At 33.5% G+C, this 15502-nt stretch overlaps 1 protein-coding gene and 1 non-coding gene across 2 annotated transcripts in view; both read right to left on the bottom strand.

Moving 5' to 3' along the window:
* LOC118189558 (bone morphogenetic protein 1-like) overlaps positions 1 to 15502 on the bottom strand; it is a 1084318-nt gene that overhangs the window by 575946 nt on the left and 492870 nt on the right. The gene's annotated exons all lie outside the window — the stretch shown is intronic.
* On the bottom strand, positions 12429 to 12501 carry TRNAS-CGA (transfer RNA serine (anticodon CGA)). The gene has a single exon. It is a non-coding gene; the product is annotated as a tRNA-Ser (tRNA).

Raw genomic sequence — 15502 nt, 5'->3', positions numbered from 1 at the left:
CATGGCGGACATATTTGTTTACATTTGAAACTGCAGAATAGTAGATTTGTTGCCAATCTAGAGAGACTAAGCTTCGCAACAACAAAGATAACGCCTTCATTTATTATTAAGAATTAAATCATGCTTAATCCTTTCTGGAATGTTTTCGAGGAAATAAGTGTTTAAGATTTACTTCGTAATTTTTAATATAGATATTTTGAGTTTTTATGTATTTTTGAATTGTCGCGAAGTGAGAACTGTGAATTAATTGAGTGAGAAATACTGAATCGTCTGAGAAAAACTCTTTCATTTTTGTTTTGTTTGCTTAATTTCTTTTATACATCGTTTTAGATTTATTATAGTATTTGAATAGAATATGTGGCAATGATTATAAAGTTCTTCACATGATATAAACCTTGTGTATTCTGAGTTACAATATGAACGAAATGTAACTCTGTTAAGTGAACCTAGCGCCAGAGTGTCGCTATGGTAAACAAATATAGTGAATTTTAAAAGAGTGCATTTATTCTATTATGGTTTATGCGCTATGCGCTATCGACGAAGTAGATTTAATTCAATTCAATAAGTTTAAATGAAATGCAAGAAAAATTGCATATAAATTTAATATTCCGTACAAGGAAGTCATGTGGTGTACACATTAGATATTTTATTTTTGAAGTACGTATACGGGTTTGTAGTAGATGGAATGTACACTTCATAAAATTTATTTTCCCAAAAGAAACACTTTGCAGTTCTGAAACTTTCCACAAAAGTACTCGTGCAGCTTCCCATCAGTATCATAGAGCACAATGAATAGTTACACTTCGAACTATTGAGAACTTTAACCACGACGTAACGCAAAGGGCATCTAAAAGGCGAAGTTCGCACGGAGATCTCTCAATACTCTGAACAACTCTGAACTAAGAACTGAAACTAATTTTCTCTCCGGTCTTACATAGTTTCCTCTTAGCCCGCCAAGAAATCTCTAGTACCTTCCATTTCTCGAAATTTCTAGAAGGCGTATAAGGTTAAATTTACATATAATGGCAGATACTGTTACAGTTACGTATAAGGATCAATTTTCGTTATTCAATTACAGTACCAATCACAATTACGTTGGGATCAGGCCCAAATGTTGCCAAATGGTCGCCAAGTTTGACGACTGCGGGCGATTTCTCGCCAAATGGTTGCCAAAATTATCACCAGTTTGGCGATAACTTTCCCATTTAACAAGACAACCATTTACCTCAATATTAACAGGTTCGCTGCCAACCACGAGTTATCTCGTAGGTGGAATTTTGTGTTTAGGCACTAGCTAAGAGATAATTCGTAGAACGTTTTTGTTTTACCTACGTTACATACGATCATACGTTGCCCAGACGGTGAAGTGGTTAGGGGACCCTACTGCGGTACCAAAAGGCCCGGATTCGAATCCTGGGTAAGTCATGGATGTTTGTAAATGCATAGAAAGGGGAAAAGGTTGGGAGACACCCGGTTCCCCCCCACCGGGGTACTCTCCCTCAAATCTGGGGGCGGAAAATAGAAGTCCAACCACTCTTCGGAGCAGGTTCTGGTAACCATTGTTCCATGAAATATGGACAAGACAACAGCAACAACATATGATTAAACTCGTAGTATTCTCATGAGTTCTTTGAAGGTATCTGGCTTTGGGGATTAGGTACAACAATTTGGCGCAATTCGAGATATTTATTATAATTAATATAAGTATCATATAAGTAATTATAAAGTAAATAACACAGGAACTGTAAAAATAATAAAGCAATTTATAATAATCTTTGTTATAGTAACTTTTAAAAATAATCAATCTTTGTTATAAGCAACCGCGAACTACGAATATACTCGCAGTTGGCGCTGTATTAAAATATTTTATCCGAAAAACCGACTACAATACAACTCGTATAATTGATAAAGCAATTAAAAATTATTTAAATCTTTCCCATAAACATATGTTTTGTATTTTTATTTCACAACTAATTAATTAAAATTTGTTCGCGAGGTGAAACCGTTTTTGAAAGTGCCGCTTGCCAGAGAACGTGTTAAATAGGACTTCCCCGCGTAATCTTATTTTTATGGAAGAGCTTCGCTTTCTTTGAAGCCGTTCATGTTAAATTAAATATGCCAAATTCGTAAACAATATTACTGCTCCAAACTGCTTTTCCTTTTCTCGTTCCGTTTGTTAATATTTAAATATCAATTTATCAATTATGTGAACTTACAGAGGTTGCCCACTTGAAACGAATTCCCATGCATTTTTGCTTAGTAATATGTAGTTAAGAATGTTAGTAATTTTGTTAATTAGGTCATAAAATCACATAATTCTGTAAAAGTTTGAACACTGCACAGGTATTTGAGAACTAAAATAATCGATTTATTTTTTGTTCTCTTTCTGTGAAATTCTTCTATTAATGAAAAATCAATTTGGTTCATTATATTTGAGTGGCAATCATTCATTATGCGTAAGTGGGAGTCAATAAATGAGGATAATTAGCTAGGAAATTATCTTCAACATTCTATTATCATTTGTATCTTTATGAAGACTAATTATATGTTACTGCACGTACACATTCAATAAAATTTCTCAGTGCATTTAAAACCTCTTTCGAAACCTACAGTTTGCAATTACATAAAGTGTCGCTTTACGCGCATGCGCATAGCAAATTTTTTTTTTCCTGTGGTGCATTTAACATCTATAAGTACGTATCGATGAGTTTGACTGTAGGGCATTTTTACGTTCTAATATTGACAACACTGGTTGATTGGAACTGAGGAAGTTTATGAATATTTTATTGCACCAGTATACTTGCCAATATTTGGTAATAACAAGTTTTCTGCTTTTGCAAAAGATTCAAAATTGTAATACAATTATATCAGTCATGTTTAATTATCTTTGTTTGTTAATTTAAATTATCTTTAATTTTTTATTGCCTTACAATGTTTTTTAAATAGTAAAATAGGTAAAAAAACATAAAAAATGCACACATGGTCAAAATGATCATATGTGTACCTCTGCGGTATAATGAACATGTGTTCTTACATACGTTAAACACATAAATACCGAATATATTACGAAGCAGTAATTTTTATTTTTCGCTTATTACGTGCTGCGACCTTAGGCACTACAAGGAAAGGGAGGGATGCCCAGTGGAGGTCTTTTTAACCCCCTGACTGCTGAATTTGTAAACAGAAATCGCTTCAATTTTTTTTTTTTCTTATTTTAAATCTATATATATTGGAGAATTGAAAAATGCATTTTTTCCTTTCTAGAAAATATTTTTATATAGATTTTTATCATGAGAAACTAAATTGCCAGAGAAAACAATTTCAGATGTTATCACCAAAAAAAATTTTTTTAAATAAATTTTAGTCGAATTACAGTAAATTTCTATTTATTGCATAATATAAAAAAGTAAAATATATAAAATTTAAGAAAATATAAAGCATTGAGTGAAAAATATCTTAAAAATGCAGGAAACTGTCTCGTATCCACGTTACACATGGGCAAAACCACGAAAACGCTAATGCAGCCAGTCTGTTCGCCGGGAGTCGAATCCCGGACCGAACTACCAGAGTTCAGCGGCTTTTACCGCTCGCCCGCTGGTGGGCCGTTGTTGTTGTTGTTGTTGTGGTGGTGGTGGTAAGTAAAGTGAATTCAAGCAAATTGAGCTATGCAAGTTGCTTATAAACTGTAACAAGGAAAAAAGGTCAAACGCGGTTTACTAGTCTTCTATATACTTTTGCTGATTTGGGAATACTGTGCATGGAAAACGGCTATCGATTATTATCGGGATAGATTTAGGCAAATCCATGTAATAACAGATTTACGATTAACAACAGATGTACTCGTCTTCCAAACATAATTTTTTATGTAGTTGTGGAAATGGATTTTGGAAAATGACAAGAATTATTAATTTCAAATATGTTTCATTTCAAACAGTTTAACAAATCTGAGACACACTTAAGATACATAGATAATTCAAGAAATAACTGAATTCGGAAAGAAATGGAATTTAGTGCACAATGCAAGAAAATTATGTCTGACTTTGATTAATTACATATTACAAAAAAAACTTCAATGGTTAAAAATCACTTACTTATTTATTTAAAAGAAATTATTCTTGCAGATAAGAGTTTTCTCCATTTCACATGAGAATCCAAAATGTATAATTCCGACCAGACTTTTTTTTTTTTTTTGCTTCGTATCACCTAATTATGGGCCTGTTAGTCAGTGTTACATTTTTAAAAAATTAAAACCTACGCAATCTAGCTATTAAAATAATACGTAATTTAATAGAGTTTGAAAAATAACATATGATTTGATGGAACTATCCAGAAAAAAAAAAAGCCCAAATATTTTAGCTAAAACCTAAAATAAAGCTAAAATTATTGTAAATCAGTTTGCCATTTACGATGGTATCAAACTAAATATTTAAATAACAATTAAAATAAACAGTAATAATGGAAAAAAAGTGATTCCTGTAGAATTATACATTTTTATTTATTACCCCCAAAGGGCGTTGGACCATAAGGGCTATTAATTTCGCTTTGGCATTTTCCGCTGAAAACTTTAATGTCGGTTCACTTTTAAAATTGTTGCCACCAAATATTAGAGCCCTGTATTATATTTAAAGAAATGAAATGATGAAGAATTTGCATCAATGTATGTATGTTTCTCGACTGTGAAAAAACAACGATATCTAGACACATCAAATTTTGAATAACGTAGTCCGTCACTCGAATATGGGCATCTGGAAGCCCAAATTTCGAATTTGTTTTATTATCTATCTCATACTTTGTAAACCTCCAACTTATTTTTGATTAACAAACTCAACGATTTCAAAGCGAGCAATGGCATCACTGTACGGGAAGCAAAAAAAAAAAAAAAAAAAAAAAAATATCTCCAGCGCACCAAACTGTCTATAGGAAATTCTAAATATATGCTCATTTTAAAATTAAGATAATTGCTCTTGAACTGAATTTTATGGTTTCAGTGGGGAGAACATGATATTTAATAAATAAATGTAGCACACAAAACGTTAAAAAACGCCCCTATGGGGGCAATATAAAATCTGAAAGCTTTCAGATTTAATTTTTATTTATTTTTTTCTTCTTATTATTTTTTAGATTTGCAATTAGTTTTCATTGCAACACTTTGCAAGTAATTAGTTATCTATCAGTTTTACGATACGTAATATTTACTAATGTTCAATAAATATTTCCTTTACAATTCCTCTCCAGTCATTGCCCAATAGTTCTACGCGACATTAACGTTTGGGCTAGATTCTGCTGAACTGTCGAAATTGTAGCCATCAGTGTGGCTGTAGCAATTCTCGCATTCGCTCTGTCCGTGACCCTAATCATCTTTCTGAGCCTGGGGTTCTCCTCTGCCTGCTGATGGACGATGATTTAGATCTACGGAAGACAATATCATCACCGTTCATCATTCCAGTCCTCGTGCCAGGCGACTGAGAGGTATGAGAATTCTGCTAAATGGAAGACGTTGACATAATTGGAGTTCAATCAGTTGCATATCATCTGATCTGAGGAGTCATCGAAGCACCTTCAGTGTCTAAGCCAACAGCAATTCCTCGAAACAAAAGCAAATCCGAATTTAAACGGTAGGTGAGCTCTGAGCCTTTTATGTCCCCTAAGCTGCTTTGTTCGGGTACATCAGATGCATTCAATATAAATCTCAGCATTGAAATTTTAATTTAGTCAGCTTAGTATACGTTTTGTCGCTCCCAGTGGGCAGCTCGCAGCATACACTTTATTCTGACAATGCAGAGCTGAAAGAGTTAACTGTTTCGATCCCAACGGGTTATATAAGTCGCAGAAGATATTTAGAGAAACCTAGAGGAAATTACATGCACCGATTTACTACGTACAGTAAGACCCCGCTTAACGCGGTGGATACGTTCCATCGAAGTAGAGCGTAATGCGAAACAGCGCTAAGCGAGGCTATCTTAACATGTAAATAATGGGGTTAAGGGAAGACGGATAAAAAATGGTTAGGCATTAAATTTAATAATGTTTTTTTTTAATAAAAATAAAATCAAACATTTATTTCTTACAAAAATAAAAACAATATAAACGCATATACTTTTAAAAACAAATAAAATTCTCAGTCAGATTATTCAGTCTATTCTGGGTTTCCAATTTTCTGCCTTTTTGTCAAGAAGGCATTATGATAGATTGGCTTAATGGCATATTGTGTTCAATTTCGTCGTCAATCCATATCGACAGTCGTTTTTCCATTTCCTCTATAATGTTAATTCTAGAACGGGTAATTCTAGTTGCAGAGCTTGACGTAGTTGCAGTTGCCGATGACAGTATTTTTTCTTTATTCTTAAGAATTGTCCTTATTGTTGAAGTTGCCAAAATCAATGCAGCACTAATTTGAGATTGACGTTCACCAGAATCTAATCTTCTAATCACTTGCATTTGAGTTTCCAGTGAAATGCTTTTTCTGGTTGCTTTCTTTTCTTGTTTTTTATTATCACCCATGATAAAAACTAAAGATCATAATATTTGTCACTGTATTAATCGTTATAGTATTATTCAAATTTAAACTTACAATAATGTCAACAAATGTTTCAAATGATAAAAATGCGTCCAACAAGCAAGAAACACAACTACACTGTTTCGGATATGTTATTTGGAAACCTAGTGCTGCGCACAATTTCGGAGAATCCCCGGGTTGAAATAAAAGAGCGCTAAACCGAAACAGCGCTAAACGAAACAGCGTTAAGCGGGGTCTTACTGTAGTTAATGTCCCGCTAGTAGTAGACATCATTTCTAACATCACCACTACAAAATTATATATGATAGACTACCATTACAATATGTTATTTGTAGTATGCCGAGCTGCTAAAACTACGATACGTCTGCAATTATCAAGAGGGCTAAACCTCTGGACTTGAAGGCAACCAGCAACAGAGTGAAAACTCGTAAAACTACAGTGGTAAGCGGCTTACTTCCAATAACTCCTTCCTCTCTCTTGCTTGGCAAAAAGCCACAACTTAAGCGCTTGGCGTTAGCAAGACAATTTGCATAAATAAGTTAAAGCGTTTAATTCTGGCCGGAAGTAGAAAATAAGAAGTGATAGTACAGTTTTAAAATAAAATAAACGTTAGTAACCTTACACGTTGATCCTTGAACGTTAATCCTTACAACTTTAACTTAATACATATAACGTTATACATCTGGCATATGGTATTTGAACCACCACTACAATATGATCTACCATACTGTACTACCACTACAGTATTGTACTACCACTACAGTATGGTTGGAACTGGATCATCATCCAACTTGGAACTGGATCATCATCCAACTTGGAACTGGATCATCATCCAACTTGGAACTGGATCATCATCCAACTTGGAACTAGATCATCATCCATTTCCAAGTTGTTGAATATAGGACATCACTTACCCATTAAAGAGCCCACTAGAAGAAGGTTTCACAGTTGCACCAAGAAAACAAAAGAGAGAAAAGAACTAGAAGAATTTGTGTGACATGCAATCTACCACTATGCAAAAAATGTTTTACTTCTTATCACACATAAGTTATGAAAATAAAAATAGTTTCTATTGATTATGTCTTTTATGTGCCAACAGTTTAGTACTTATGGGACACATATGTCCCACCATTACCAGCCAGTGGGACATATTTGTCCCAGGCCCCTGGAATTTCCCCATGTTAAAATAAAATGTTTAAAATGATATTTTCCATATCTTTGTAATAATTACCAAGATTACATAAAATATCAAGTCAGTTGAAGCAAACAGACTGAAAGTATTAACATATAAATCTATTTTATTAAACGATACTCTTGCTATTGGCGTTTTGGTGTGTAAAATTTGTTCCAAAGAGTTTCCAAAAGTCTAAATATTACATATACTAAATAAATATATTTGTATTTAAGGTATCTGCCTACGTTAAAAAAACGATTTCGGCGAAAAAATTCGATTTTTTTATTGCCCAATTTGAAAGGCCAATTTTGTAGGATTCCGAAAATGGTTCATTTTTACGTTTGTGATAATTAGAAGAGAAGGTATAGCCAATTAACTGCACTGGAAGTGAAAGCAGAAAGACCGGAAGTGCCATTTAAAAGGCTCAACTTAAAATTAAACAATGTTGTTATCCGTGTTTTTTTTTTAACTGTTTGTGTGTAAAATTGTGCTAAAACATATCATTTTAATTCTGGGTACTTTTTTTTTTTTGTTTCTGGCAATAATTATTTGCCTTAATTCTTTGAACTGGGACTGGCAACATTGCGGTTTTTTTAACTGGGTTTGGCAACATTGCGATTAGGTATAAAGACTATGTTGCTGGGTGCATATATAGCCGTTTTAATTTTTAATTCAGGGTATCTTGGATTACTTCCTGTGTTTGAACATTTAGGCATATCAACTGAACAAGAAATGATTAAAAATTACTTTGGAATTGATAACGAAAGAATAAAGAACTCGAAAATTCATTCGTCGCTCATTTCGAAAATAGCCAGAAAAAAATTAAAATCAAATAGGAAATCAAAATTACTTAAGTATAAAGATATGGAGGGTGTGATGTACAAATGTGGAGAATTTTAAGTGTGTAAATACAACAGAACAGTTTTTCTGTTAATGTGAAATCTTTAAATGCGTTTTCTGAAAAACTAATTTTTCTAGTGTTTTTACATACAAGAAATGTAATTACTCAAAATGTTCTAAAGATATCTCTATTAAATTTCACTAAAATGTTTTCTATATTATTTATTAGGTTTTAAGCTACAATCTAAGTAATATTTATTAATTTGATTGTTTTATAAGTATTTCTATATAAAACGATAAGAAATATTTTACAAAAAAACTGTGTTTTTTCATGTAATTACACATATTTTAGTAAATTTTAGAAATATCATATACATTTTAGTTCATAACACAGATAAGTGTTGTAGTAGTATACAGTATAAAAAAAATTGAAATATATACTGTGAGAAAAAATATACGGCATTTAACGTAAGTGTTAAATTCTCCTAAAAATTTGCATAAAATTGCATATATTTCAAAAATTTATAAAAATATTCCTAAAAATTTACCTATTTTCATGATTTGATATCATATTTTGACTAAATAAATATATATTTCATCAGAATTCTATGTTTTTTAAAAAAAAGTGCTCCGAACGTAGGCAGATACCTTTTAATAGTGAAAAACACGTTCCAGAAAGTTTGTTCTGAAATGTTATGAAACAGTATTACAGAAAATATATATATATATATATATATATATATATGCAAACCGAATAAAAGAAAATACTTGAGCAGCGGAAATATTCTTCTTTTTTATATTATATTTGCGTACATAAAGCCGTAAAATACAAAAAAACTTTGCTTTCAAATGTTTCCGTCTCGGAAACTTTTAGAAACAGTGTATATTATGAAATAAAAATCAAGTCGGCATATGTAGATATTGCTCGTTAGAAAGCTTTTTCTTGTTTAAAATCTTTTCTTTCCGGTATTACTTATATTCGACAAAGCTGGAAATGCACGAGAAACCTTTTTACTTACCAGATATTCTCTTTCTCATTTTTACCTCTCAGACCAATTGCTGCCTGTTATGCGTGGGGTTTGTCATTTTTTAAAATAATAAATAGCCAAAAAAATGGTTGTTTCCATTCACATTTTCTTCTTCTTCGTTCAGAAATTTGATTTTCCGAACGACAACATTACCGAGAAGATGAAGGAGAGAAAAAAGGCGCCAAATAAAAGATACTCTTGACAAGAAAATAAATGGCTTGAATTCTTTCGGAGACGCTGAATAAAGTTTTGCAGAATTAATGTTTTAAGCCTATTTTTACTTTGTCTCCGATTTGATTAATCTATTAACCCGAGAAGATAAATTATAGTACTGACTTTTGCTTTTACTAGCAATTTGAAAGGCGCCCAGATGTTACGTTTCGTCGAGAAGTAGAAGAATGTCAAGATGGAACGTTTTTCGGTATACTTTCTTTGTTTCTTCAGGGCGGAGAACCTATCGTAAATTGCTTATTGGAAGGCGGAGAAGGTGTTGTAAATCACACAAGAAGAGGAAAACACCAACTATATACTTAGGGAGTCTTAATGATCCGTGGAACTTTATTACGCTTTTTATTATTAAGTTCCCATTTTTCGTTTGCTCTAGATAACTCAGAAAAGTTAAATTCGTTTATGCGAGAAAGAAATGAAAGTTCTTTGTCATTTTTTATACTCACAAGAACTTTTCTGCTAGAAATTAGGAAGAAATAAATTACATGCCAAGATTTTTACGTTCCTTGCATATTTGCGTGAACTAATGAATGTTACTCATAAACAAAGAAGATTCTAATATTACAGAGTATGCATATTTATATAAATGCCGACGGAGTCCCTTTTTTCCCTGCGTGTTACATGAAAAAACTGATCTGAATTACGGTAAAATGCATTTTGCAAAAATTTTACTTTTTATTCAAGTGGCAAAATTCAATTCCAACTTCTTGTTGCTCTAATGTAGCACTTCAGAAAGAAATGTTTTGCCCTTTTTATATATAGAGCTACAGTGTAAAAAAAGCCGCTATAAGCTCACTGATAAAAATTCCTGCCTATCGTTTTACCGTAAATCCCTTAAGTAATAAAATGTGTACCATTTTTAGCAACTAAAATAATTTAATGCAATAAGAAAAAGATTACATATAGGTATATAATATATCCGTAAGTGACATCTACGCTTAAATAAAATAATACTTCAATCGTTTACAAAAATTATGCATTGAAAAATTTTAATAATTAAATATAATATGTTGTTGCGTTCCACGGGTTCGTGGATTAGGAGTGATTGATGATAACACTGAATGAAGATTCAAAACACAATTTATTCGTCAGTGTTACACAGGCAGTTCCAAAGACGCGTTACAGTCGTTGAAAAACTATGATAAACACGCTGAAACAATCAGCAACACAGCCTTCAGGCCATAGCTGTGAAGACAGCTTCACGGCAAAGCACTACGGAACAGTTCCCGACTCGGTCGATGGCTCTCAAGCTACTCTCTGGACTCAAAGCACTAATATTGAATTCAACACACTCAAGATACTCTTTACGGTAAACTGCTACTCCCCGTAATGGCATGGTTTATATAGCTTTTGATCTGCGCTCGAGAATATTCTCAGGAAAACCTCCATGTGTAACGCATATACGAGAAAGTTTCACTTAAAAAGCCCTCCACAAAGGCTTTCCTCCCCTTAGGCAGATAGCTCTTGAGGCTTTGTCATAATCGCAAAAATTAAACCGACCTGAGATCGAATCCCGTGGGGGGGGGACGGACTGGCTGCATGGGTGTTTCCGTGGTTTTCACCATGTGTAACGTGTATACGAGCCAGTTTCCTTTAAGGGGACTCATACACCTTAAACCCCTCATGATCTTCGAATATGTGACTGTTGCAAGAATTGGAATATTTTATTTATTTTAAAAGCAATTACTTCCAACTTTTTACAGCTGGCTACATAATATAGCTGCTTTGGAAACTAATAACCAGAAAGTTAGTGTTGCCACAAATAGTTTTGTAATTTAATCCTCTTTGTGACAAAATATTTCGCCATATTTCCACCTTGCGCGCATGATATTTTAAAAATGGCTAATGGTTTTAAGGTTTAAAAATGGCTATGGGTTTTAAGGTGTATGAGTCCCCTTAAAGTCCTCCGCGAAGGCATCCCTACGCGTAGGCAGATAGCTTTGGTGTGCTTTGTCATAATCAGGAAAACCTATTTTTCTGCCTAAGTGGAGAGATATATAATGCATTTAGCCTTCGTGGAGGATACTTTAAAACTAATTGGCTCGTATTCACGTTTTTGTGTTGGGTCGTGTTTTATAGCCAAAGAAAAGTTTGCCACTTCACCCCGGCTGAGGAAGAGTTTTCATCGGAATTTTTTTGGTCCCCCTCGGCAGCAGATACAAGGAAAAGCCGTAAGAGATGAAGTTGCGCAAGAGTGGGCGAAAGAAAAATTACCCATTTTGTCTTTTTGTTGCAGCGTTGGATGCCATGACACCCATCTCCGAAGCTACATCATTGTTTGAACTTATGATTGCAACGGTATAGTATTTGGGTATTCTGCTTCAAGACCCTATGTTTGCGGCTATAAAGAATTTGCAACAAGAGGTAACCATGAGTACCAGATACGCATTTTTAAGGTCAAAACGAAAAATCCAAGAAACCTACAACCATGGAGTTGATATTTGGAAAAATAATCTAAAGAATATGTAGATTTGTAAAGGTAATGCAGTCATAACTTGGAAAACACAAAGCAACGTCAGCGAAGTCGTCATCTCATTCTTATCTTCTTGTGCCTATTTTAATCAATTTTTTCAACAGACCGTTGATTCAAGTTGTAGAGACAATAGGTTATTTCGAAGGAGGAAAGATGAAAAATGAGCAATGCCCTCGCCGGGATTCGAACCAAGGGCCTCTCGAATTCGCGTCAAGCGTGCTGACCACTGCACCACGAAGGCGTGCTAAGAAGGCTGGAGGAGAAGTACATAAGATGTTTGTGTTGTAAGGCTGTTTTCTCTTTAATTAATTCCTTCCACAGCAATCTATAACAGGGCAATAGACCGATATTGCATTCGCAAGAGAGGAAAGACAATGGACAGAATACGATAACTCTGCCTTTAGATGTTGCACAGCTATAGTGAATGAAGACACGTTGAGATGTCGATGGTAAGGAGAGACAAGTGTGTAAGAGACCTAGGATCCACTATTAAAACTGAGAATGAAGTCCTATCACACTGCTGCTTTAAAAAAGGTAGTAACCAAGCGCATATGTACATTTCAGATTGCATTTTGAGAATACATTAGATTATATGAGAGTAAAAACACATGAGAAAGAATTCTTGATATTTTCATATTCATGCGATATTGCATTTCACATTCACGAGAATTCGGTCATTATATGAGAAATCATCGTATATGTAATTAGGGTGCAGCGCATTATCGGTTTTTGTCGCAATTGGCCTCGTAGTAGGTTTTGCATCTGATGTCTCAACGTGATTAAGAGCGCAGATATTTTGCTTCGAAATAACAATAATTAAATTTTTTTTTTTTTTTTTTTTTTCTTTTTTTTAAAATCTGAAAAGTTTCAGATTATAAATTACGCTCAAAGGGGCGTTTTTTGACGTTTTTTCTGTTACCTTTATTTATTAAATATCCTGTTCTTCGCAGTTAAATCATAAGATTCAGTTCAATAACAATGTCGCAAAATAATTTTAAAAACAGCATATCTTTAGAATCTCCGGTACACAGTTCCGCGCGCTAGAGATAAAAAGGTTCCCACCCCCAACCCCCCGTAGACTATTGCAATTGCTTTGAAATCCTTGAGTTTGTTAATCAAAAATTCGTTAAAGTTTTACAAAATATCAAATCGCTAATAAAACAAATTCCAAATTTCAATTTTGGTCTTCCACCTGCCCATATTCGTAGGAGGATTACATCATTCAAAATTCGATGGCTCTATGTACTGTTGTTTCATCATAATGCGAGAAGTAAACATATATTTATGCAGATTTTTTTATTATTTAATTTATTCAAATATAATGCAGGACTCTAACATTTGGTGGCAACAGTTTGAAAAGTGAAACGGACATTTATAGTGATTCAACGCAAAATCGCAAAACGAAAATAATAGTCCTTCAGGGACAAAGCCCCTTTGGATTAATAAATTAAATAGGTGAGGATATATTATTAGGCAGTCGCCCAGACAGGAAACTGGTTAGTGACTCTGACTGCCGCACCGAAGGGCGCGGGTTCGATCTCCGGAGAAGGCATGGATGTAAATTATCTGTCCCTTCATAGAAGGCATCGGTGGTCCTCCGATTACATGCCTCTATAATGAAGTCACGAATTATGTGACACCAGGATTTCTATGCATGTTTCTATTGATGTATATTTGAACATGGTTAGGTTAAGTTAGTGTCCTGAATTTACAAAACAGGCCTCACTAATACAACGTCGTATCCTCTTGAGAATTAAAACGTTGCTGTTATCTCCCAGGTAAAATTGTTATGACGCAACACAGAGCGCCCTGCGAAGGATTGGCAGTCTTCTGAAGAACTGCATTTTTAGCCTGTAGTGCCAAGAGTGAAAATTTGAGGTTTCAAATAAGAATGATCTGTTACATTCATTCTACTGGCAACTTGATTGAACCCTGTCGATTTGATGATAGTCTGTGGCAGATTCAACATCTCAAACTCTGAGCAATGTGTATGTGGAAATAAAGGTGATCCAATCCATTATATTACTCAATGTCCCTTAACAAAGTCAACTCATATTAAATTGCCTAATTCAAATATCAATGCCTTCCTTCGTTTCGCAATTACCAACAAACATTTAAAAAATAAAATAGAAAATACAATGAAATATCTATCTTCAATAGGCAAAAATTTATGTGAGCACTAAAGTAATTAATGTCAATACTCATTTTTGAAGCTGCAATTCATCTAAAACATTTCTTATCAAATTATCTTAAAAACAAACCCTTGCAATAATACTGATATAGTAAAAAAAAAAAAGGAAATAGAAGAGGAAGAAGATACAGATTCATAAAATAAACTTTATCTCAAGGAACTATTATGAACTGTTTTAAATTATGACTGTTAGCCTACTATTATTATACCTATTATAACTTCTATAATTATAGATATGATATCAATCAAAATAGCGATATACTATTTATACTGTTATATTATGTGTTATATTATATTATGTATTTTTTTTAATATTAACTTTAAAAATAAACCGAAGTGTAGTGGGACTATACCTACATTACTTATAGTAAACATTGGGTGTCCCACTACATTTCCACCTGAACCTGAACCTGACAGTCTGTGGTTCTCGTTTTGTTTCCTAGACCTTACTACAGTAAACACTTTTTGTGGCTGTTGAGGTACTTTAGGTGTCATACATTTTTCCTAGTTTTCTAGTGCATTTACATTAAGGTGCAATATATTTCTCCAAGTTTTCTCCGATGTCATTAGACAAACAAGTTTGTCCTCTTTCCAACACTTCACAGTTGAATGACGTCACTTGATTTATAGAAGTGAAACAAATGAGAACAAAATTACATTTAGACCTAAAGGTGAAACTGCTTTGGAGCAGGCCATGAGCCAGGGATGTCATACACTCAAAGATTTGTGGTCAAAAAGAGCAAACCTTGCACAAACGTAACCCTAGTTTTCTCATCTATTCTATCTTTTTTTTTTTTTTTTTTTTTTTTTTTTTTTTCCAAATATTGTACAGATCAAATCCCTGTAATGAAACAGCAGTGTTTTCTGCTGTTTTAAAAGTATTAGGTTTACTTTTCGAAAAGCGTACTAAGGTTCCAGTAATGAGAAAATTAAATTAGATATTACGTGAACAATTAAAAGAGGGGGGGAGATAGTATTTTTTCAAATTTTGCTGCATTATTTATTTTTAAATTTAGTCTACTGATAATAATCATTTGTACGAAAGTAAAAA

The sequence above is a fragment of the Stegodyphus dumicola genome, chromosome 7 (assembly GCF_044657685.1).
Source record: "Stegodyphus dumicola isolate Sdum_Otavi_A_Nest chromosome 7, ASM4465768v1".
In the NCBI taxonomy this organism is placed as follows: domain Eukaryota; kingdom Metazoa; phylum Arthropoda; class Arachnida; order Araneae; family Eresidae; genus Stegodyphus; species Stegodyphus dumicola.
Note: the sequence above shows the minus strand (reverse complement) of the source record. Positions and strands in the feature narration are given on the sequence as shown.